Source organism: Amblyomma americanum, chromosome 11 (assembly GCF_052857255.1).
Source record: "Amblyomma americanum isolate KBUSLIRL-KWMA chromosome 11, ASM5285725v1, whole genome shotgun sequence".
Taxonomy (NCBI): Eukaryota; Metazoa; Arthropoda; class Arachnida; order Ixodida; family Ixodidae; genus Amblyomma; species Amblyomma americanum.
Genome location: NC_135507.1, coordinates 71,349,757 through 71,372,596, shown reverse-complemented (window position 1 = coordinate 71,372,596; position 22,840 = coordinate 71,349,757). Strand labels below are relative to the sequence as shown.

The window sequence follows — 22,840 nt, the reverse complement described above, 5'->3', positions numbered from 1 at the left end:
AGTGCAGGAGGTGTAGCATGGAAACCCCACCTGATGGCCACACGTGTACACCGAGATGCCAACTTTGTGGAAAGGAGCATATTCTTGGAGACAAGAAATGCAAACAAATCCATAGGACTCCCTACGAGCTCAAGAAGCAGCAATGGGAGAGGAAACAGAGAGCAGAGGAGGAGGCTGCAGCAAGAGCCAGCTGTCTGCAACAACAAAGGGACCAACACCAGAGTCACCCCAGAGTCAAACTGGGTGGCTCCTTTAAGGCCAAGGAGGAGCTGTTCCCGAGACTCGAGGAGGTGCGCCAACGGAACCAGTCTAGGGGAAGGAGCCAAGGCGGGTGCAAGAGGACCTGCTGCCTGGAGCGACGTCATCACAGGACAAGTCCAGAAAGGTGGGCAATCCAATGGCAAGGCTTCCCAGGCAGGGGTTCGAGATGATAAGGACAGAAAGATTGAAATATTAGAGAAAGAGAATAGAGAACTTCGAGACCAAGTGGTGACCCTAAATAAGAAAATGGATGAGATGATCATGATGATGAAACAGGGGGGATGGAGCAGGAACAGTAGCGTGCCCAGAAGTCTTACTAGTCCTACAAGCCCAGCACCCTTAGTTAAGGAAGGGATGGGGGATATTAGGGTGACTACGGGCAGTACCTCTCCCCCGCAAAAGAGAAAAACTAGAGAGAAGGATGGCGAGGAGGAGTCTCTTGAGGACAAAAAAACCATAATAGTTGGGAGAAATACCCGGAGAAATCCAAAGGTCAGGCGAGCCGTATGGGCCACCTATTTTCATATGGCCTCCACTGATGCTCATCCTTTCCATGGCCTGTGTCCAAAGGGTCCTGACACGTGGTGCCGATTCAACAAGAGCGAGATGAATGGAGAACCTTACATCCACAAGGATTCCCTCCCGGCAGCGGTCCTTGAAGCAGTGAAGCCGGTGTTTCAGCAGCTCTCAAAGCCTGAGCTTCTCCGGAAATGTCTCCACGGAAAAACACAGAACGCGAATGAGGTATTCAACAACGTTGTATGGGAGCGTGCTCGGAAAAATGTCTTTCTTGGTCTCAAGACGCTGAAAATAGCGACAATGGATGCTGTGCTAACTTTCAATGATGGCAGCATTGCTCGATCCGAGATTCTGAGGTCATTCGGAGTTTCTCCAGGACGGTTTACAGTCCAGTGGTTGCGCGAAGCTGACCGGTGGCGACTGTACTTTGCAGAGAGGGCTACACGACTGGTCACTAAGGAGGCCCGGAACACAAGGCAGCTAGCGCAGAAAAGAAGTGTTGATGATGGAGGGGACTACCAGGCTGGTGGCTATTGAAAAAATGCGTGAGAACTTGTTCCTATAGTCCTATATTGCAATAAAGCTCTTTCTTCCACTTCTAAGCCAATTATCTCAAAACACCAAATTTTGCTGCATTTGACCCTTTTTTTAAGAAACTACAGGCGCAAGGGAGACAATATTTTACAGACATTGAGCAAACATTACAGATAGTCTACTGAACTAGGATTATAAATATTATTGCAGAAGACTTTTATTTACAGGCTATTTACTGCAGATTATGGCTCTAAAATTTGGTGGGTCCAGTAAAAAAAAGGTAACAAAAAACCTAACCTAGTTCAGTAACACTACCTAAGATTGCTGATTACAATGCCACCAAGGTTAATGTTCTAACCCCAGCAGATCATGAGAAAAAGGGTCACGAACATAGCCTAAAATGCATGGCAAGAATAGGACCTACCCTGTCCCCTTAAGAGTGATGATATTGATATGGCAGAGGAGGTTGCAATAGCTCTTGCTTGCGTCGGCACAAAGGCCACGTATGCGTTGAGCGACAGTAAAACTGCAATTCAGAATTTTGGTAGCAGGAGGATATCTCCCATGGCACTCAAAATTCTAGGACAAAGAGAAGTGGATAGGACAATCAATCTAATTTTGACCCCGGCGCACGAATATAAGTGGCAATGAGGCTGCTCGCAACCTGGCTAGAGATCTCTACTGCCGAGCAGGTCGGAATGAGCTAGCCGAGGAGGGCTACAACAAAGGGCGTCTGCTGTCGTATTATGACGTGACGCAATATCATAGAAGGCAGCGTCTGAAACTCCCCCCTCCAGACAAGACTCTAGACAGAAAACAGATGACGGCATGGAGGTGTCTGCAAGCAGATACTTATCCAAATCCAGTCTTGAATAAATATATATTCCCAGATTTTGAAGATGAGAGCTGCAGGGTTTGCGGGGAGAGGGGTACCCTGAACCACATAATATGGGAGTGTTTGCATTCCCCAGGCAGGGCAAACAAAATTAATAGTAGGGAAGCCTGGGAGGCCTTGTTGGAAAGCCCAACCCCGGAGCACCAGCTGCTAGCTGTTCGACTGGCTGGAGAGGCCGTCGAGATCCAAGGGATTTCGGCCAGCATCTGAGGCGGATTCCCACCTGACTTAGGGTGCCTCTCCTCCAAGGGGGAGGACCTGGGGTAGAGAAGAAAAGCCTTTTCTGTTGGACAATAAAGTTGATTCACTCAATCTGTTTAATTAAAGTTTTCCCAGGATTTCTTAACATGTAAAATATATCTCGATGAAATTTATATCGGTCAAAGCGTACGAATTTAAGCATTGTTGACAAAGCTAAAAGAATGAAGAACACTGCCGACAGCAACAGGTCAACACCCTATCCAAAGTCTTTCTTTGATGAGGGTGAACAGCTCTTGAATGAACTTAAATACTACAAGAAGAACCTTGCTGTCGGGAGTAAGTACCTGCTGCAGCATTTCAGATCTTGTTTTCCAAAGCTGACAGACTTTCATTTCCTTTTCGTCATTACAAAAACAGTCTAAAGACACAACAAAAAAATTCCTGTCACTCCAACAAATTTATTTTATTTGGCGATGAACTTGTACTAACAACAATTTCCACTGCTGTCACTTCTTGCAACTATGCAACTGCCGAATAATACCACAAAAAATTGTACAATACTACAAGAAAGTGTTACAAAGCAAACAAAAAACTCTGTCTTAACATCCAAACGATCGAACAGGTTCATAGGGTCCGTTCGATTCGACCTGCATGACGTGCACAGTTCACGTCAGTTCAGATAAAGCGCCGTGCTCATGCAGCGCCAGTTCAGCAGTGCAGGCCTTGCGTGACACTCGCGCCAATTGGAAACGAACGTAAATGTGCAGATATCATGCAAGCCTTCTGCTTTCCTGCCCTGATCCGAGCCACATTGTTTTCATTCCGTGAAGTTGAAGGGCGCCCCTGCCTTGTGTAGTCTTCCACAGACGTTCTCCCCAAAACGAACCTCTTGTGCCACTCGAAAACTCATGCCCGCGATAATGTCCCTTTGCCGTAAGCGTCACGAAGGAGCTTATACGTATGTGTGGGCGTCCTGTCAGGCTTCACATAGAATTTCATGTTCACACACTGTTCGAGGTGGATGTCCATCTCTCCACATTCACTCACAGTACGAGTAGTGACAACATATTTTTCTACATATAGTGCCATCTAACGGCTGCCACAGCAATTAACATAAATAGCTCAGGTTAGCCCGAAAAGATGGCGCTACACATACGCACCAATATTTGTTTTGGGGAATCATTTCTAGAGAATAAAATAAATCAGCCTCAAAACTTTACGGACAAAGATTGTAGTTAACTCCTTACCACAGCCCTAGGTGTCAATCACGAGTGAACGATGTTTTTGAGCGCCCATTTTAAAAAACCGCTGCACCCCTGCACTCGTGGTGCCATCTCGATGATTGTATACAAAGCAGTTTCCGTTTCTGCACACCTCACATTTTTACCGCGCGGCGACGGTTTTTAAAGGGCGCGCGAGCTCGAAGGTTGACGTGCACTTGAGCGGAGCAATTCGACATCCAGGACTGCGCGCGCTTATAAGGTCGCAGTTTCGCTCAATCACAACGATTCGGCAAGAGATCTTTTGGACTCAACGAGCACAGATGACTCGGGCGTCAATGTCGCGTCGTCGAAGTTTAGCTGAGATGAGGAAGACGCAGCCGATCAGCCGGTGAGTTTCGGATTCGCCGTCCGCTTTGTTTATGAATATCTAGAGCCGGTTGAATTGCCCTGTTGGTGTCCAAACTATTATTTTCTTTATTTATAGAGTGTCCACTTCATTTGGGCAAGACGTGCTTCCACCAGCTAAAAGAAGCGTGGAGTTTCGACCCCAGAGAGATCTGGGCACTGACCTCAGAGCAGCTATCGCGAGCACTTGATTTTTTTCGCCTTTTCTTTATGGTGGAGGTCATTCATGCTATTTGTGCAAATACTAACAAGTATGTGTGAATGCACATCGTCGAGAAACCAACCTACAGCGAGACGGATGGTTCGTGGGAAAAAGTAACCCCAGCAGAAATGAAGTTCATCGCCCTACTATTGTACATGGGAATACTGGAAATGCCGCGGCTGCATTTGTATTGGGGTACATCAAAATTGTTTTCCGGGCTTCTCCCTCCAAACATTATGTCAAGGCAAAGTTTCGCCGCGCTCCTAGTCGTGCTGCATATTTCCGACCCAAAAACTAACGGCACTGCCACACAGAAACTAGACAAGGTGTCCTGGCTTCTTTAGCACATCAACGACTGCTCCGTGTCATTGTTCCAGCCGCATCGCGAAATTTCAGTGGACGAAAGAATGGTAAAATCCAAAGCGCGCTCTGGAATTCGGCAATACATTAGAGATAAAGTTGTGAAGTGGGCTACAAACCATGGGTTCTTGCAGACCCGAAAACAAGCTACACCGCCCAGTTCATAGTGTATAGAGGGAAGCGTGAGAAACCTAGTGCCAATGGGTAACAAAGTGGTAATGAGACTTTGCGGCAAGTACCTTGATCATGGGTACATTATCTTTATGGAAAATTTGTACACTTCGACCTCTCTTCTTGTGCACCCCTTGGAATGCAAAACACTAGCGTGCGGCACAACACGAGAAGATCGCCGGGGTTCCTCACAGAACTGAAAGGCAAAACTAGGGAGAGGAGAGCTAAAAGAAGAGACATCCGCTGGCTGAGAGACAAGGAAGTCTTGTGTACCTTCAATGGAAAGATTCGAGTGTTATGCATATGGTTAGCACTGCACACACAGCTAACTCGCACGTGCTTGCCAAGCGATGAGAAAAGGACGGGAAGTGGCATCCAATCGGCATAAAAAAAGCCACAGCTCATTGACGAATATAAGGCTGAAATGCTTGGAGTCGATAAATCAGACCAGTTGATTGCTACGCAAAATGTTTTGAGGAAATGCATCCATTGGTGGAAAACGTTATTCTTCCACTGCATCGACATCGCAGCTGTGCCAAGCTAAATTATTTTTCCAGCATATCGCACGGAGCATCCCCAAGCATCCGAGCTTTCTATGCCTTCTCGATTGACCAGCTGCTCTTCTGGACAGAGCTGATTGAACAGCTCCTAGAACTAGAGGACACAGCACCAGCTCCTGTCCCTCCCTTGCCAGCTGCACCACAAACAGCTGTACAGCACAAGCCTGAAAGAAAGGACATCCGCCAGAACTGTAGGAAGTGCTATGAGGAAAAGAAAGTTGAACACAAAACGAATGTGTTCTGTCGCACATGCAATGTGCATTTGTGCTTCACGAGAAACTGTTTTGGCGACTGGCACACCCATCTGGCTGAATGAAACATTTATGGCTCCAGAAGTTATTGAGCTATGACTTTCAGTTTTGCTCTGATATTCTCCTATGGAATGTTAACTATTTTGTATCTGTCATAAGCTTTGTAGAATTTTTTGCTCTGAAAATTAGTTACTCATTAAGAAAGTTTGGGGTGAATTTCATTAATTATTTGTGGTTGATAATTTTTATTATGCATTTTTTTCCCAAAATGTGCTTTTGCAATGTGCATTTAACACACGCGTTTTGGTATATAATATTGTGCTATAAGTTATCTTTTCCTTTAAAAAAGAATTGTAAGTAGGACCAATCAAGAACTTGAATATTTTCACTATACGTCTTGTAATTTTTCCTAGCTCAAAGAGTACTTAACCCTTTGTGGGATAACGGGACAGATAGGTCCCGCTTTTTACCGTGACAAAAATTCATTACGAGCCGATGCCAATCAAACGCAGTGCAACACTAATGTGCCGCCATTCTGGGTGTATGAAGATGTTTTCTGCTGATGTTTTGAAGTGCTTCCATAGGTGGCGCTTCAGATTTGTAAACATGAAAATTGTGTTCTTTTGAATGTTCGACACAGAATTTTCACTCCCGTAGGACTCGATGAACGAGAGTTCGGCATGAATGATAAGATTTTCCTCTTCTGCCCATTCAAAGGAATGCCCATTGCATGCATTGGTGTCAGGAATTTGAAAATTAGAACAATGGGCCACGCGATAGTGATGTCAAAGCCAGGATACTCTAAAAGCGTACCCTTATTTTGCTAGGCCTAACTGACCCGAACTACAAATGTGATACATTCGCATTATTTCTGGTTTTATGATTTTGCAGTGGACTCGCTAACACACGAAGAGGCACTGGAACTCTTTTTCAGCCTGCCAGATGAGTCAGAAACAAGTGAGGACGAGGCACTGAGTAGCGAGGATGAGTTCGTTCCGGAGCTTGCACCACCAGATTCGAGTTCCGACGAAGATGACAACGAAGCTGGTTCATCAAAAGGCAAAGAAAAGAAACAGCGACCAACAATTTCAAAGAACAGAAAAAAAAGCAAGCGGGAAACAGTCGAGCCATATCACGAAGTAGATGACATAGTAGAAAAGGAAGTTGGTGACAACTTGAGTACAAATGAACCACTGATCCGCGTTGGGATTCCGAAATCATGGGACCCTCAGTTCTCAACAAAGCCAGTGGAGCGGGCAGCCGACTGCTGTGACCTGTACTTCGACGATGAAGTGTTCGAAATTATTTTAGAGCGCACAAACCATGCCGGGGAACAAAAATACCCTAAGAAGTGGTCAATACTCACAAGAGATGACCTGCGCGCATATTTTGGATTGCTGCTTCTGATGAGCATGTCACCACGACATCACTTATCATTACCGGAGCCGTGATTCTCTTTTCAACAGCGAAGAAATCGCCAAAGCGATGTCTTTCAAGCGCTTCCAGCATATCATGAACTCCCTTCGTGTAAACGACCCATGATAAGAAAAGAGAAGATGGTTATGAGAGGCTTGCTAAGCTGCGTCCCCTCACTGATAAACTGAACAAGAAATTTCAGGAAGAATACTCGCCGTCATCTCACTAGGCAACTGACGAGAGCATGGTTGCTTTCAAAGGACGATCTAGTATGAAACACTACCTTCCAATGAAGCCCATAAAAAGAGGGTATAAAGTCTGGTGCAGGGCAGACTCAAAGACGAACTATTTGCTGCAATTTCAGGTGTATGAAGGGAAGAACGCACAAAGACCGGCCAATCAAAGCCTTGGTGAGCATGTCGTGCTTTCTCTGTCAGAGAACGCACAGCCTGGAACGCAGCTATTCTTTGATAACTATTTTACCTGCACTCGACTAATGGAAACTCTCGCTGAGAGGAGCATCCTAGCCGCAGGGACGGTTCGCACCAACAGAAAGGACTTGCCCGAAGAATTGCAAGCGAAACAACAAGCTAAAGAAGGGAGAAAAGCTGTGGCGCTCCAAAGGTAAGGCCACAGCCTATCAGTGGCATGACACTAAAGATGTTCGCCTCTTATCGAATTTCCATGATCCCACGGAAACTGTGGAAGTAACACGGAAGCTTGCCAATGGCTCTTCGGTGGCCATCATCGGCTCAAAACTGGTGGCAGACTACATCATGTCGATGGGGGCCGTAGATAAATTTGACCAAAAGCGAAATGCCTATACTTCTGATAGGCATTCTAAGAAGTCCTGGTATAGGATACTTTATTTTCTCTTCGATGGATCTGTCGTCAATTCATTAATTCAATGCAGCGCCAACAATGACATCATACTTGTGGTTCCGGCTTGTTGTAGGACGGCAACTGACAAATGGACGAACGTTCAGGCACTACACTAGCACAGGACCATTCTGGAAGAACAAGGAGGGCCAAAGAGCGGCTAAAAATGGCTGGAGTCTTGAAGGAAATTCGGTTCACAGGGAGCGGCCACAATCCACAAAAAGTGCCACAAGGCGAAGGTGCAGGTGGTGCTCCACCACAGGAAATGAGGTCTGCACAAAGTTCATGTGTGGGGTGTGCAAGGCGCCCCTGTGTGGCACTTGTTTTTCTGCCTTTCACACTAAATAGGCACATAAGTGAACTCAGGATGGTGCCTTCATGAGACAACGGGACAGTGTGGTCCCACATCAGAGAGCCACAGAATGTGCCAATGGAACATATATATCCCACTTTTTTTTCTAATAAACTGGGCATGTTATAATCCCCAAATTTGTTTAGTATCATATTTAAGCCTTCAGGAGCTCAAAAAGCAAAGCATTTCTTTTTTGCTAGGGAACCATATATGAACTCACAAAGGGTTAATGTATGGGTATAATTTTTTTAAAGAAATATTGCCTAGTGATATACTGTGAGGTGCACAAAAGATCGTCAGAGGATTTGTGAATGCGGTGCGTCGACAGTGGTGCGTCGGACAGCGGAGTGCTGTGCATGCCAGCCCAGATTTGCATGTGTGCGCGGCGACGGCGACAAAGAGCGCGGCGAGCACAAGAAGTGGAGAGCCGACGTGTCAGAAACCCGAGGTGTAAAGGAAGATAGGCAGCGGAGATCGTGTCATTCAAGCGTGGAGGTGGCAGCCGTTGCGTCAGTGCTGCCGTGACCTCCCTTGGATCAACCACGCAAGCCTCCTGCATTCCTTGCAAGCATGGAGGTGGCCGCCGATGGACTGAGGGTCCATGCTTTTAAAAGGCACTCTTGGATAGCCTGCTTTAAGCATCCAACGTTTTGTGATGCCGTCGACGAGACCTGGCTACGGTTTTCCTGCCGCTGCAATAATCTTCAGGCTGTTGACTGGAGACCACCGGCGTCTTCCTGCAGTTTTCCCCACTTCTGCTACCACCTGCCAGCTTGTTGCAACTTTCATCGACGCAACGGCGGCGACAGTATAAGGGATGTCGCTAATGTGATGATGTTTATAAGCTGGCATTGGCCTGGCTCGTGGAAGCAGAGCTGTAATGCGGCCTTTCTTGTACTGCATATAGACCTTCTTGCTCTGTATTATCTGCAGCCAAGTGAGTTCAGCTGCCCGCTGTAATCCTCACGCTGCTTTTGCACCTGCTTTCATCCGTCATTGAGCCAACACTGCCTGAAACTGAGGCAAATGGCATCACCGACCTGCTAGTGGCCTGGCTCGTGGAAGCAGAGCTCTAATGCAGCCTTCCTTGTACTGCGTATAGGCCTTCTTGCTCTGTATTGTCTGCAGCCAAGCGCAGTCCAGCTGCCCGCCGTAATCATCACGCTGCTTTTGAGCCTGCTTTCATCCATCATTGAGCCAATGCTGCCTGAAACTGAGGCAAACGGTATCATCGACCTGCTTGTGCAGCCTATCAGCATGAACTTTTGATGCCATCTAGCACTCCTGACGCAGATATCTACGTCTAACATATACTTCTCAAGACACATGCCAAAGAGCGCGTTCTCATACTACTGCTGTCTCCTGGGATACGCCAGGTTGCTACAGGTCAGTAGGCTCGACGTAGGAATGCTGAGTCACGAAGAGTTAGCACTGTGTGTGTGTGTGTGTTTTATTATCGCAACTTTAGCGCATCGAGATTAAACCTTTGTTTTTCCAAACAAGACAAAGTTGTATTAGTGTATGAAAGTGTGAGGTGCGTGGTACTTTTTTTTTTTTTTGCGAAGGAAAACGGGTGCACGTTACAATCAAGATTTTTTTTCGGGGGGGGGGGGGGGGGGAAGGGGTCACGAAAAACGAGCGCGCGTTACAATCGAGGGCGCATAAGATTCGAGGGCGCGTTAGATTCGAGTAAATACGGTACTTCTCAAGACATGCCAAAGAGCGCGTTCTCATACTACTGCTGTCTCCTGGGATACGCCAGGTTGCTACAGGTCAGTAGGCTCAACGTAGGAGTGCTGAGTCAGGAAGAGTTAGCACTTCTAAAGTACATCGAAAACAGTGGGTTGAAAACCCCTGAACCTCTGCTGAGATATTTCTCAGCCTTCAGCAAAACGTCGCTGAAGAGTGGAGTATGACTAAGCTTCCGCCTTCACGCACGTATGTGGAAGACGAAGGTATAGTTGGCTGGTTCGGCCACGTCAATGCGGAGACCCACTTTCTCTACGCCGCCTACCCATGCTCAACGGTAGCTGCTCAGCGAATACTCGCTGACTACGCTTTGCAGTCAACACAGGGCGACATGTAGATGTCGTATTTTCTGCCCCTAGAAAACTGAATGCCATGTGCAGACAAGTCTCGCAGGGACAGCAAACAAAAAAGGTCGGTTGCCAGGCTCGACATGTGTCACCCTCTGTTGACTGCAAAGAAAACGTGGTACACCAGATGCCCTTTAAGTGCGGTGCCACCTATGTTGGGCAAACAGGCAGATGCCTGAAAAAAAGATTAATGGAGCACGAATACGCAAGAAAAAATGACCCTCTTTGCCATGTTGCCACTCACTGTGCTAGTTGCAAGTGGAAACATGAAAAAGAACATAAGAGAAAACCAGAAAAGGGTGGCCCAGTTCCTGGGACAAAGTTTGGCTGCAAAAAAATGCAAGTGCGAAACGCTGTACAAGAAGACAGCAGTGCTGTTCTAACATAAGAATAAGGTGACCGGAGAAATCATGGAATCATATCACATTCATAATCTGGCACATAAGTGCATCAGCCATCCTTCTGTGACATTAAGTGAAAAGGAAATTCAATATCTGGACTTGCACATGGCATAGGTTGTTTACCCTCCTTTTATCACTTTTTTCAGTTTTTATATTTTATTTTTGACGTTCCCTATATATTACCACTTTTTGCTCTTCAATAAACTCAGTTGATAGTCAGCGCTTGTCTTTGTGGAGCTGTTCACCCACCACACCGAGGATGGCGTCCTTCTGGAAGGGGTTCGATGGGTGCTCGAAAGAGGGCCGAAATTCGCCATGGAACCGAGACTGACCGCTTCTGAACAGCTGGCCTTAGTGAGACGTGTTTCACGACGGGCAACGGACCGCAACATTGATGGTTGTGTTTGGAGTGATGTAGATGTGCTCGGCCTACACAAGCAATAAACTGCCAGGCTAATATTTTGAAGGACGCTATCTTACCTTCAAAGAAAGGCGCACTGTGTGTTCTGCCTGCTGGTAAAGAAGGTGGGTTCGCTGTATTTTCCGCAGAAACCTTCTCTCGCAAAGCATCACAGGCTGTGGATGCTGTGTTTGACTGCCAAAAAGTTTCACTAAAGAGAGCAAAACCAAAAGAAAAGAACCTGTGTAATAGGCTCAATCTGACAGGGCTTGTGACCCTCATCGAGAAGAGTGAGAATTTGTCCTTACAAATGTTTTTTGCTGCAAAGACGCACAAGCCAGAGTGCCCTTTCAGGGTCATAGTGTCCAAACGTGGAACATGGCATAAGGTCACTGGAATCTTCTAGCAGGACAAGCTCGTCACACTTGGTGGCCAGTCGACATAGTTGATCGTCTTCTGATTGAGTCCAGGGGCCCTGTTTGACGCGTACGTCCAAGAGGTGACGCCATCGCATTTCGCAGTCAAACACAGTACGGTTAGGACGCATGTCCACAGCCACAACGCGCAGCCAGTCCACAGGTCGTGTCGACACTTTTGTGCCCGGACAACCAGCCCGGATTCCGAATCTACAAGATGCAAGGTTTCTCCTGCGAATACCCTTGGACAAGCCGGTGCTGCGCCACAAGGCAACAGTGCCCTAACGCTCCCTTGACAAGCTAAGATGCTGCGTCGCCAGGCAGCAGCGCCCTATGGAGAAGCATCGGCGAACGACATGTCCAAACGTGCAGCGAATTGCTAGACAGCCGGGTGCCTGTTTCCCTTTCCCCTGGAAGTCACCGTGCACGGAAAACTTGAAGCGGGTGGCCAGCGCGGTCGCTGGTTGGACTACTCGGACGGCTGTGAAGTGCTGGCTTTGTATTGAACCGTTCGAGTGACAACCGTTCCTCGGGGCTTTATAACCCCAACGGTGCTGCCTGGAGAGCACCTCCGACCTCCGATCCACCAAGACCGACCCACAGTGAGCCGAGTGCTTCTCACCAGGGGAGTGAGATGTGTGACGCGTTGGAGCCTCGCCGGACGTCGCCGTGCAAGAAAAGTCGCGTTTGCTGTTAGCTCTCGGCCCCCGTGCCGATTGTGTCCTGTAGATTGACCTGTATATAGTGTATAAAGTCCCTTTTGTTATTCTCACCGACGCCTGACTCAGAGTCTTCGCTACCGACTACGGAGCTGGCAAAACTCTGTCACAAAACGGGTGACGAGTGCTACGGGACCACCTCAAAGTCGCAACAGTGGATGGCACCTACGGGATTGACCGGCATCAGCTACATCGGTGCGGTGAGTGCCTGAAGTTTACCTCAAACACCAGACTTTCTCTGACACAGGTTATAAGAGCTTATGGAAGGATTTGGTGTAGCATTGTGTTAACCTTGTGCGTTTCAAGCCTAGTGATATAGTTTTGAAAACAAAGGGATGCTAAGGGGGTAAACAGAGCAGTGTGTGAAATACTTGTGCATGTCTTACTAGTAACGTTATAGTAGCGTAAGCAAGTATATTCTAAAAGGGTAAACAGCAAGAGGAAAGTGTGAACGATGGAGAAGTACAAGGTCGAAGGACTTCTCCAAATTTGTGAGGAGTTGGGCATTGAGTTGTGCTCAACAAAAAGAAAGAATGCAATCCTTGAGGTCATGAGGACGTAACGGCTGACCAAGACGAAGAGGCCTGGGCAGATATCAATGAACGGCGGGAGCGGCAAGAAAAACGTCACGAGAAGGAAAATAAAGAGAAGGAACGTTGCGAGGAGGAAAAGAAAGAGAAGGAACGTCACGAGCATGAGCTTAAAATGAAAGAGTTGGAGACCCAAAAAAGCTCACCGGCGCCAAGCCTCACTTCTAACTGTCCAAGAATACGCGATCAACTTCCACCCTTTGTCGTCGGAGAGGATATGGCCAAACACTTCGTGAAATTTGAGCACGTGTGCGAACGGAATGGCATTGAGCGATCCCTCTGGGCACAGAATCTGTTAGCCTTGCTTCCCGGGAAGGCATCGGACGTAATAACTTGCTTATCGAAAGAGGAATTTGAAAGCAACTGTGATGTGAAGGAAGCCCAACTGCGGAAGTACAAATTGTCGCCCGAAGCTTTCCAGCAGAGGTTCGGGTATGCAAAAAAGGGCAGGGAGTCAAATGTTGACTTCGCGTTTCGTCTAACAGCCGACCTGGTGGAATGGCTGAAGGGCGAAGAGGTTTACGACGACCGCGATAAAGTCGTCGAATGCCTTGCGTTGAAACAGTTCTACCATTGCATTGATGAGGATGTCAGGCTCTGGCTGCAAGATAGGCTAAAGGAGGTTAAGCTAAACAAGGCAGCAGAGTTAACGGAAGAGTATTTCACCCGCCGCAGCTTGCACAGCAGGGCAGTGCGCGTAGAAAAAAGCAGATAGGAGAGATGGTTTTTCTAGGAAGCCCGACAAACGGAAGCAAATCCCGTGTCGCGAGTTTCGGAAAGATGAGTCCCTTAGCAAAGAAACTGTAAGGGAAGGACAGAATGCATCTCAGAAGGCTAACGATGGTCCCAAGCAGCGAAACGATGCGACGCGTTTTTTTGAAAAACGGAAGCTGTTAGCCTGCTACAACTGCCAAAAGCAAGAGCACATCGTGGCGAACTGCCAAGAGGAAATTGCCTTTACAACAATATGGGAAACAAACAAAAACATGCGACTATTGGAGTCATATATGCAGGAAATTAAGGTAAATGGCAAGAAGTGCACAACACTTCAGGACTCGGCACACACTATGGACGTTGTCCACCCTTCTTTTGTCTCCTCGAGTGATTTTATGGGAGAATGCGCTTGGATACGGCAAGTGGCCGAGGAGGAGAGTGTCTGTTTACTGATCGCGACAGTTATCGTTGAAGGACAGTTTGGGAAACACAGAAGCCGCTGTCTCTGCCGCCCTCCCGGAGCACTTTCCCTACCTCTTCTCAAATAGCTTGGAGCAGCTGCTGAAGGATCCGGGCAAATCATTTTTTGCCGACGTGGCGTACATGGCCCTCACACGATCCAAAGCGCGCCAGCTGTCGAAGGAACTTGACTTTGCGGTGGTGAGCGAACAGCGGTGCAGCACATGGACCAATCAAGGTAACTTTAGTGGCAAGCAGGCATGGGAGACGCAGAGCTCGGAGGCTGGCCTGGGTGAGCGTGCCCTGGAAGTGACGGGGAGTGACACGTGCAGTGCTAGCCGCGATGTAGACACGACGCCGCAGTTAGTCGAAGCAGGCTCCACACTCGCTACGGTTTCCGCCACCTGGCAGGAGCGGGCTGCAGTTGAAAGGGAAACTGATTCGCAAGCAACAGGAAGATTGCTTCATAGCCGATCTGATGAACAGCGTCAAACTGGGCGTGGAGAAAAAGAGGGTTTCATTTTACGAGAAATCTGGCTTATTGTACTGCTGCTACACGTATAAGTAGGGTCGCAAATGTGAGCAGCTTCTGATTCCTCAAAAACATCGCCGTCAGTTACTGGAACTCGCGCACGAAAATGTGTAGGCTGGGAACCTTGGCTTAAGGGGGAACGCGGGTTTCAAAACTCGAAAAATAGCGAAAAACTATTTTTCAAAAAGTATATATTTCGGCGATATGTGTTGTAAACTACCTTTTCTCTAATTATGAATGCCTAATTCATCGTGGAACTGCTGCTAATTAGTAATACAACAGGCAGCGGCAGCCTCCAAGCCGCGAGCAAAGGGGAAAAAAACCAAACATCGCGCGCGCACGCCTTTCCGTGCCGCTGAACCGAGCGCCGCCATCTTGGTCTTGTTTTGCTTGTGAATGCTTGCCCTTTCCAGTGTTGCCTTCGCCGGCAGTGGCTGCAGCATGGTAGAAGCATGGCTCGCATGAGATTGGAGGACTCAAAGCAGTGTTTGAGGTTCCCGCATCTCAAATTCGAGCTGTGATTGAACGAAGCGCGCGCTCCTTGAGGACGCGGGAGATAGTCCCAGCCTACACCATCGGTGGCTGCCCTGCTTTCACAGACTCTCAAGAGGCTGCTATTCCAGGTGCCAGTTGTATGACTATTATTTTATTTATAGCTCTATATATAACGTCGAGTCAAATAAAAATGTTTCCTTAAATGAAGCGTATACTTCGATGTATATTATTTTAAGCAGTCAAGTACCTCATGTTTTCACAGCGAATTTTCTTCAATGGCTGCCATTAACGCTTCAAGGAACGTTTTCTGGAAATTTCCCCTCAACGCGCCAACATGGGCCCTGATTGGAGACTCTCAGACGAAACACAAGTACAATCACTTCGACGAATCTAGCCTGTGTGCCCCAGCCTTCATCTCGCAACCCGGAGCTGAAATCACTGATGTGGGGAACCTCCTGGACTACGTGCCTCCCAGTGTAAGAGGACTGATTCTTCATTTGAGAACGAACGACATCTACAAGACAAGCATTGAGGCTGCCCTCAGTCGTTACGAAGAAGCACTCAAGATCATCCGCTCAGCATGGCCCGATATCGAGGCGATATACGCCACATTAGTCCTGCCGCGGGCCCCTAATCGCAGACATGGTTCCAGAAATTGGCGAATGGTGGACAAATTCAATCAGCGCGCCACCGGGTTCAACAACAGACTTATTGAATTGTGTGCTCAGAACCGAAATGTGTTCTACATCTTTCACTCGCTGGACGCATTCCCCGCTACGAGGGTCCTAGCTGCTGATGGCGTGCACCCAAGTTTTGGGGGAGTTTCGTTACTCGCCTGGAATGTCTTCAACGTTATCCTCAGTGCTCGCCGGCAATACTTGGCCCCATGGCAAGATCACCTACCATCAGAGAAGATTCACCGACCCACCATAGAGCACAGCACCCGAATAGCTGCCAGCTATTTTGAGGTCACAAGCAAAACCAATGAAGAAGCCGGGGCACCCACAACAGCGGATTTCCCGACCATTGCGGAAGCTGAACAGATAATTAAAAATAAACGGACAGCTGGGTTGCAGAACCGCCGTCAGAAGTGTCACCCGAAAAACACGTCAAGAATTTCAAGTGATGTCGGACGCACGAGCGAAAATACGACCACTTACCAAGCACTTCTACCCACGCCATCACAAAGATCACCGCACTGCACCATGTCTGCAAGTGCCACCGAACCATCAAGAGTTCCGGCACCAGACACTACCACCAGGAACCCATACTCAGCACCAAACCACCCGACACCTGCTGTGGTGGGCGATACGTCACCGGTTGCCACTCCGACAAGCCCAGAATCATAGAGGATTCCCATATCAACAGAACCAACTCCGGGCCCCCAACAAGCTTCCGTCACCCTGCAGAACTTCGGTCACGAGGTCGCCACGCCGAAACAAAGGTATGACCTCAGACGACGCTGTGGCTCAGCCCAACGGCTGAAGTTAAAGCAAAACTGACAGGCCGACCAGGCTCACGCGCCCACCATTTCTCCTTCTGCTAATGTCACACACTCTAGGAATTTTTTAAAATTAAGAAAAATTACTGACAAGCTAATCAGGCACGAGCTCCACATAAAATCTCTTCAAATATATCTTAAATCAGAAACTGTACCGAAGGGTCTTCTCGTATCCCTATCGCCATCCATGAGTAACCTTTCAGAATCCCATCGAGAAGCATGGAGCAAGAACTACTTAAGGCTTCTTTAAACCTCCTGAAAATAACAATTGAGCACTTTAGACAGATGTTAGCATCAATAATACTCGAGGAGAGGCGGGCGCGTCACAGCATGATACTCTCAGCATCCGAGACAGATGAGCTTGAGGTCTTTCAGTTGAGCAAAATTAAGCAAATTTGGACGAAGAAACTTAAAAAATTCTCTCGTGATGGCATTGTTGTTGAGGCAGGTATGGAGCGCACGATGGTATTGCAACTGGCAACGCACATTTCCCCACCCGACAATAACAACGAAACGATAAACGAACATACAACCACATTAGACCGAACACCTGGAGAGCCACACCTTCCGGAAAATATAATCAACCTATCAAGCTCACAACTCACTCCCGATGAAGAGTCCCTTTTATCACGCGGCTTAAAATTCTGCCCGAATAATGGGCAGTATAATGAATACCAATTACTCAAGGATCTGGATGACTTTTCCCGAACACTTAGACTACTGGAATACTTTTTCGACAAACCAAGCCAAAATAATGCTTGGTGCCCGAAATCTCAGGAACAGTGGACAGAGATTGGCAGAGATAAATTGGCAGAGATAAATATCTAGACCTATATATTAAAGCGGTACTGAAGGACATATTGCAGGCCTTTGGCACACGAAAATCTGGCCCACCCAACCTCACAAAAAAACAACGTAACGCTTTACTCACTCGGCAAACGAACCGACATCGTCATTAAGCCCGCCGACAAGGGTGGAGGTATAGTTATTTTGGACAAAGATGATTATATTCAGGAGGCCAACCGCCAACTCAACGACTCAAAATTCTATAAGAAACTATCATCAGACCCCACCTCTGAACACCAGAGGATCATAGCAAAAACTCTGAATAAACAAACCGATGAAGGTGAATTACCATGGCGAATAAGTAAGGCGCTGACAACAAAAAATGCCTCCACGGGGCGCTTTTATATGCTTCCGCAAATACACAAAGAGAACCATCCGGGGCGACCTATTGTTTCTGGTGTCGGCACACTGACAGAACCGATCTCCGATTACATCGATTCCCTCATCAAACATATACCTCCAAAACATCCATCTTACATACGGGATACTAGCCACTTCCTGAGAGAATTATCCGATGTCACCTTCCCTCATGGCGCTTTCCTAGTTACCATGGACGTGGTGTCACTTTACACTAATATCCCCCATAACGACGGAATACAGGCCATGGTCGGAGCCTATAAAGAACACAGAATCCCAGACTCTCCCAGTCCAAGTGCCATCGAAACACTTGCAAATTTGGTCCTTAAACTTAAAACTTTCGAATTCAATAACTCATATTATCTTCAAACGAGTGGTACGGCTATGGGCACAAAAATGGCACCAAATTACGCCAACATATTTATGAACAAAATTGAATCAGACTTCCTTTCCTCATATCCAACCAAACCGGCTTTTTACAAACATTTTCATGATGACATATTCATAATTTGGGCAGAGACAGAGGAAAAACTAATTCAGTTTATCACCTCATTCAGCAACATACATCCAAATATCTCTTTCACACACACGTACTCAACTAATAGCATTAACTTCCTTGATGTGCTTGTTCGTGTTGACAGGGGTGCATTAATCACTAGCGTTTATAAAAAACCCACAGACAGACAATAGTATCTTCATTTCAACAGTTGCCACCCACGCCATTGCAAAACTTCAATTCCGTACTTACAGGCTATCCGATTCAAACGCATTTGCTCTCGAGCAGAAGATTTTCAAAAAAATGCTAAACACAGCTAAACACATGGGCGAAATTCTAAAGAAACAGCGCTACCCGCCTTCAATCATCGACGATGCCTTAAAAGGGCGGAAGTTACTAACCGTAATCACATCCCTGCGGAATCCCCGCCAACACCGCATCGCTCTAATCTAGTACTGACATTCACAAACAACCTACCGAATATTAAAAAAATCCTTCAAAAACACTTCAATATCATAGAACAAAGTGAGCAGCTCTCAAAAATTTTTCCATTGGTCCCCCGGGTAACATACAGAAGGCCAAAAAATTTACAAAATCACCTTGTGCACTCAACGGTTAATAAACCGAGGCCGGTGGGTTGCACACCTTGCAGAAAGAGCAGATGCCAAGTTTGCAAACACATGCAAACCACAGCACTGACAAAAAGTACCAATTCAGATTTCAAACATGTTATCCGAGAGGACTTAAACTGCGATTCCAGTAATGTTTACATGCTCGAGTGTGGCGAATGTCAGATGCAGTACATTGGCCAAACAAACAATTCGTTCCGATTAAGATTTAATAAACACCGCTCACATACTCAATCTCTCCCTGGCCTCCCACTATCGAGACACCTCCGTGAAAAAGGCCACGAGTTTGACAAACTTAAAGTAACGATATTGCAGAGTAGCTTTAAAAACACCCGGGAGCGCGAACAACGCGAATCTTACTTTATTTTCAAATTTAACACAGTGCAAAGGGGCATCAACGAAAACCATGGCACCCTATCGTCTCTTTTGATGGCAGAAACCAAAGAAAATTTCAACCCTAATAGACAAAGTACCACCACTGACTGAGTCGTCTGAGGTCATACCCCTGGTGCATGTCAGTTTCGGCTTGTTTCCATCTGCCGTTCAACTCATTCTTTGGTCCCGCGAGGGCCATATGTCCCCTTCACTTTCTTCTTTTTTGGTCATTATATATTTTTATATATTTCGTATTTTTTTAAATTTCTCTGTGCTATATCTCATTTTTTTTTGCATTCCTGTCAACAAGCCTTTCCATCTGGTCCTCCTATGGGAAGCTCATCTGGTTTTAGCGGCTCGCGTGTCACCATGTGGAGCCCACTTTGGGCGGTCTCAACCTGTTCCGCCTTGTCCGGGCCATCTTTCGGAGCCGCTCGGGGCCGCACATACGCGGACAGAGGCATACCGAAACCCACAATTGGCGGACGCATCCCTTCTTTTGTTAAGCCCCACCACATTTCTTCTTTGCTTTCCCCTTATGCTCTGCTTTTGCTTCTCTCTCTCTCTCTTTTTCTTTTTTCTTGTCGCAGTAGCCGCGTGCGCACCCAGCCCGGCCTCCCTCTTTCGCTTCGTGTGTGCGTGTGTGTGTGTGTGTGCAGTGAGTTCACGGGTACGCGACGCGCCACCTTTGCTTCCCTAATATACCATAGGTGTCAGTTGTGTTCCGTTCTCCCGGCCGCACCCTCCCCCTTTTTTCTTTTCTTTTTAAGGGCACAGGGTAAGGTAAAATTAGAAAAAAATCGTTTTTTTTTCTTTTGGAATTTTAGAAGTTCAATTCTTTCTACACATGTTCCATGATCGCACTTTCCTCAGAAAGCCATATTTACGGCTGAAAAACTCTTTTTCCGAAACCAAGTAGTGAGCGGCCACGCCCCCTTTCAGGATTAACGTCAATTTTTTCAACCAAAAAGTCCACCACCTGATTTCAAAACTTGTCTAAAATCAGCTACATATAAAAAATTGTCTGGCAACTATTGTACAGCTCCTCTTTTTTAGCCAAGACAATCCTGAGACGCTTTGCACGTTTTTTCCACGTTTCTGCAACCTTCATGCAGCTGCGTCCGAGTGCTATCCCTTTCGATCAGTATTGTAAATTGTGCCGGTGTTGGTTGCTGCTGATAAGTTGAGATGCCCAGGGCAAAGAAGGCCTTCGTCAGGCGTGAATTTCACGGCAACCGCTACGCTCATCGTGAAAAAGCAAAAGGATGTCCACGACCGAATGAGATGCCGAACGCGCCAGCTCCTCGACATCGAAGCTTTCAAGATTTTCTCTGTGCTTCCAGGAAGAGGATGTGCTACAGAGCAGCAGCCAATATGCCTTAATGGACATGGACGGCATTTGTGCCGCAATTACACAGATTTGTGTGTGCAGAGAGTGCGGTGGAAGTGTTGAGCTCATCGAAATTGTGACAAAACGGGTAGGTGTTGCAAGCGTTTACAGTTTGAACTGTGAAGTGTGTAGTGCCGCACAACGATTTGAGACGTCGAAGAAAACTACTTCTGGCCTCTATGAAGCCAACCTCAGGTTAGTGTATGCCTTGAGGTCCATTGGTAAGGGAATGGCTGCAGGAAATATACTCTGTGTTATGCTAAACCTTCCTAAGCCGCCGACAAAGTTTGCGAAATACAATCAAGAGCTTCTAGGTCACATCGAAGCTGCTGCTCAGGAGTCGATGAAAAGGGCAGCTGACGAAGCTGTGCAGCTGAATGAGGGGGATAAAGACATCGCAGTTGCTCTTGATGGAAGCTGGCAGAAGCGAGGCCATACTTCCAATAACGGCATAGTCTCTGCGACCAGTGTAGACTCTGGGAAAGTGCTGGATGTGGAGGTTTTGTCTAAACGTTGTCCAAAGTGCAGCATCAAGGGTACAAACAGTGACCCCCTTCATAGAGAGGTGTGCCAAAACAACTACCAAGGCACCAGCGGCGGAATGGAAGTCGCAGGAGCACTGAAAATTTTCGGCAGGAGTGAGGAGCTTCACGGCGTTCGATACGTCAAATACCTTGGGGATGGTGACAGCAAGGCTTTTATGGCTGTGAAGGCACAAATGCCATATGGTGATTCCGTTGAAATATCCAAGGTTGCGTGCATAGGGCACATGCAAAAAAGGATGGGCACTAGGTTACGAAGACTAAAAAAAGGAAACAAAGCAGGAAAACTCTCTGATGGAAAGAGCCTCTCGGGCCGAGGCCGACTGACTGATGCAGTAATAGACAAGCTCCAGACGTACTATGGTTTGGCCATCAGAAGAAATGTAGGAAACCTGGATGAAATGCGAAAGGCCGTTTGGGCAACCTTCTTCCACTTATCGGCCACAGACGATGACCCATGCCATGGACTTTGCCCAAAGGGACCTGATACGTGGTGTGCCTTCAACAGAAGTCAGTCAGAGGGCAAGCCATTTTTCCACAAGGAGAGTTTGCCTGCATCTGTCTTGGAGGCTATCAAACCCATTTATAGGGAGCTATCGAAGGCTGAGCTCCTAGAGAAGTGCCTGCATGGGCGAACTCAAAATGCAAATGAGTCGTTCAACCATGTTGTTTGGGAACGCGCGCCAAAGAATGTGTTTGTTAGGCTTCGGACCCTACGGATGGCAACACTGGATGCTGTTCTTTCATTTAATGATGGTAGCATCGCACGGGCCAACGTTTTGAAGGCGTGTGGATTGAACCCAGGGAGCAACACCATCAAGCGGCTGAGGGAAGCTGACCATAAGCGCATGTACTTTGCGGACCGAGCAACACGACAGCTTACAAAAGAGGCCCGACAGTCAAAACGACAAGCCGAAAAGCGAAAAAATGACGGCGACAGTGACTACGAAGCAGGGGGCTATTAAACCAATTACTATGGAGGCGTTTCTGCGAATAAAAAATGGTTTTTCACATCTTTTTTCTCTTTACGCTCTATTATCTCAAAACAGTGTTTTTTCTTACAAAGGTACCATTATTTCCAATGCCTTTCAAGACAGACGGCTGATTTTTTTTTGCAATCATCTACATAAGTGTTGCCAACTACTGAACTAGAATTAAGCAATTTCACTGAGCAGTTATTCTGTTATGAATTTTGAAATGCGCAAAGAAAGGCCAGATTTGTGTACTACCGGAAAAAATTTTATTAAAAATCGAATTTTCAACACATTTCAAATATTCTAGTTCAGTAAAAAGAGCACAAAATTTGGCAAACAATGATATATGTATTATTAGGCTACTGTTATTAGTTAGTGAGAAACATGTACCTCAACATGGCCTAAAATGCATGGGAAGTGTAGGGCTTACCCTGTGCCCTTAAGCCTTCTGTGTGTCAAGTTCCATGCTATAAGAACACGCGCCCATGCACTGTATGGTCACTCTTGAAAAAGATCGGTCCTCCGATCGAAACGTCGAGTCAAATAAAAATGTTTCCTTAAATGAAGCGTATACTTCGATGTATATGTATGTATATATATATATATATATATATAAAACGAAGCCGCAAGAACAGATATTGCTCAGAATGTCAGTCGAAGATAAGCGTTCTGAGAGGGA

The 22,840-nt window shown here is 46.9% G+C and overlaps 1 protein-coding gene and 1 pseudogene across 1 annotated transcript in view; one reads left to right on the top strand and one right to left on the bottom strand.

The window, feature by feature from the left end:
• Positions 1-22,840, bottom strand: part of LOC144111478 (uncharacterized) — a 165,928-nt gene that overhangs the window by 37,831 nt on the left and 105,257 nt on the right. The window lies entirely within an intron of this gene.
• On the top strand, positions 12,716-14,592 carry LOC144110816 (uncharacterized; annotated as a pseudogene).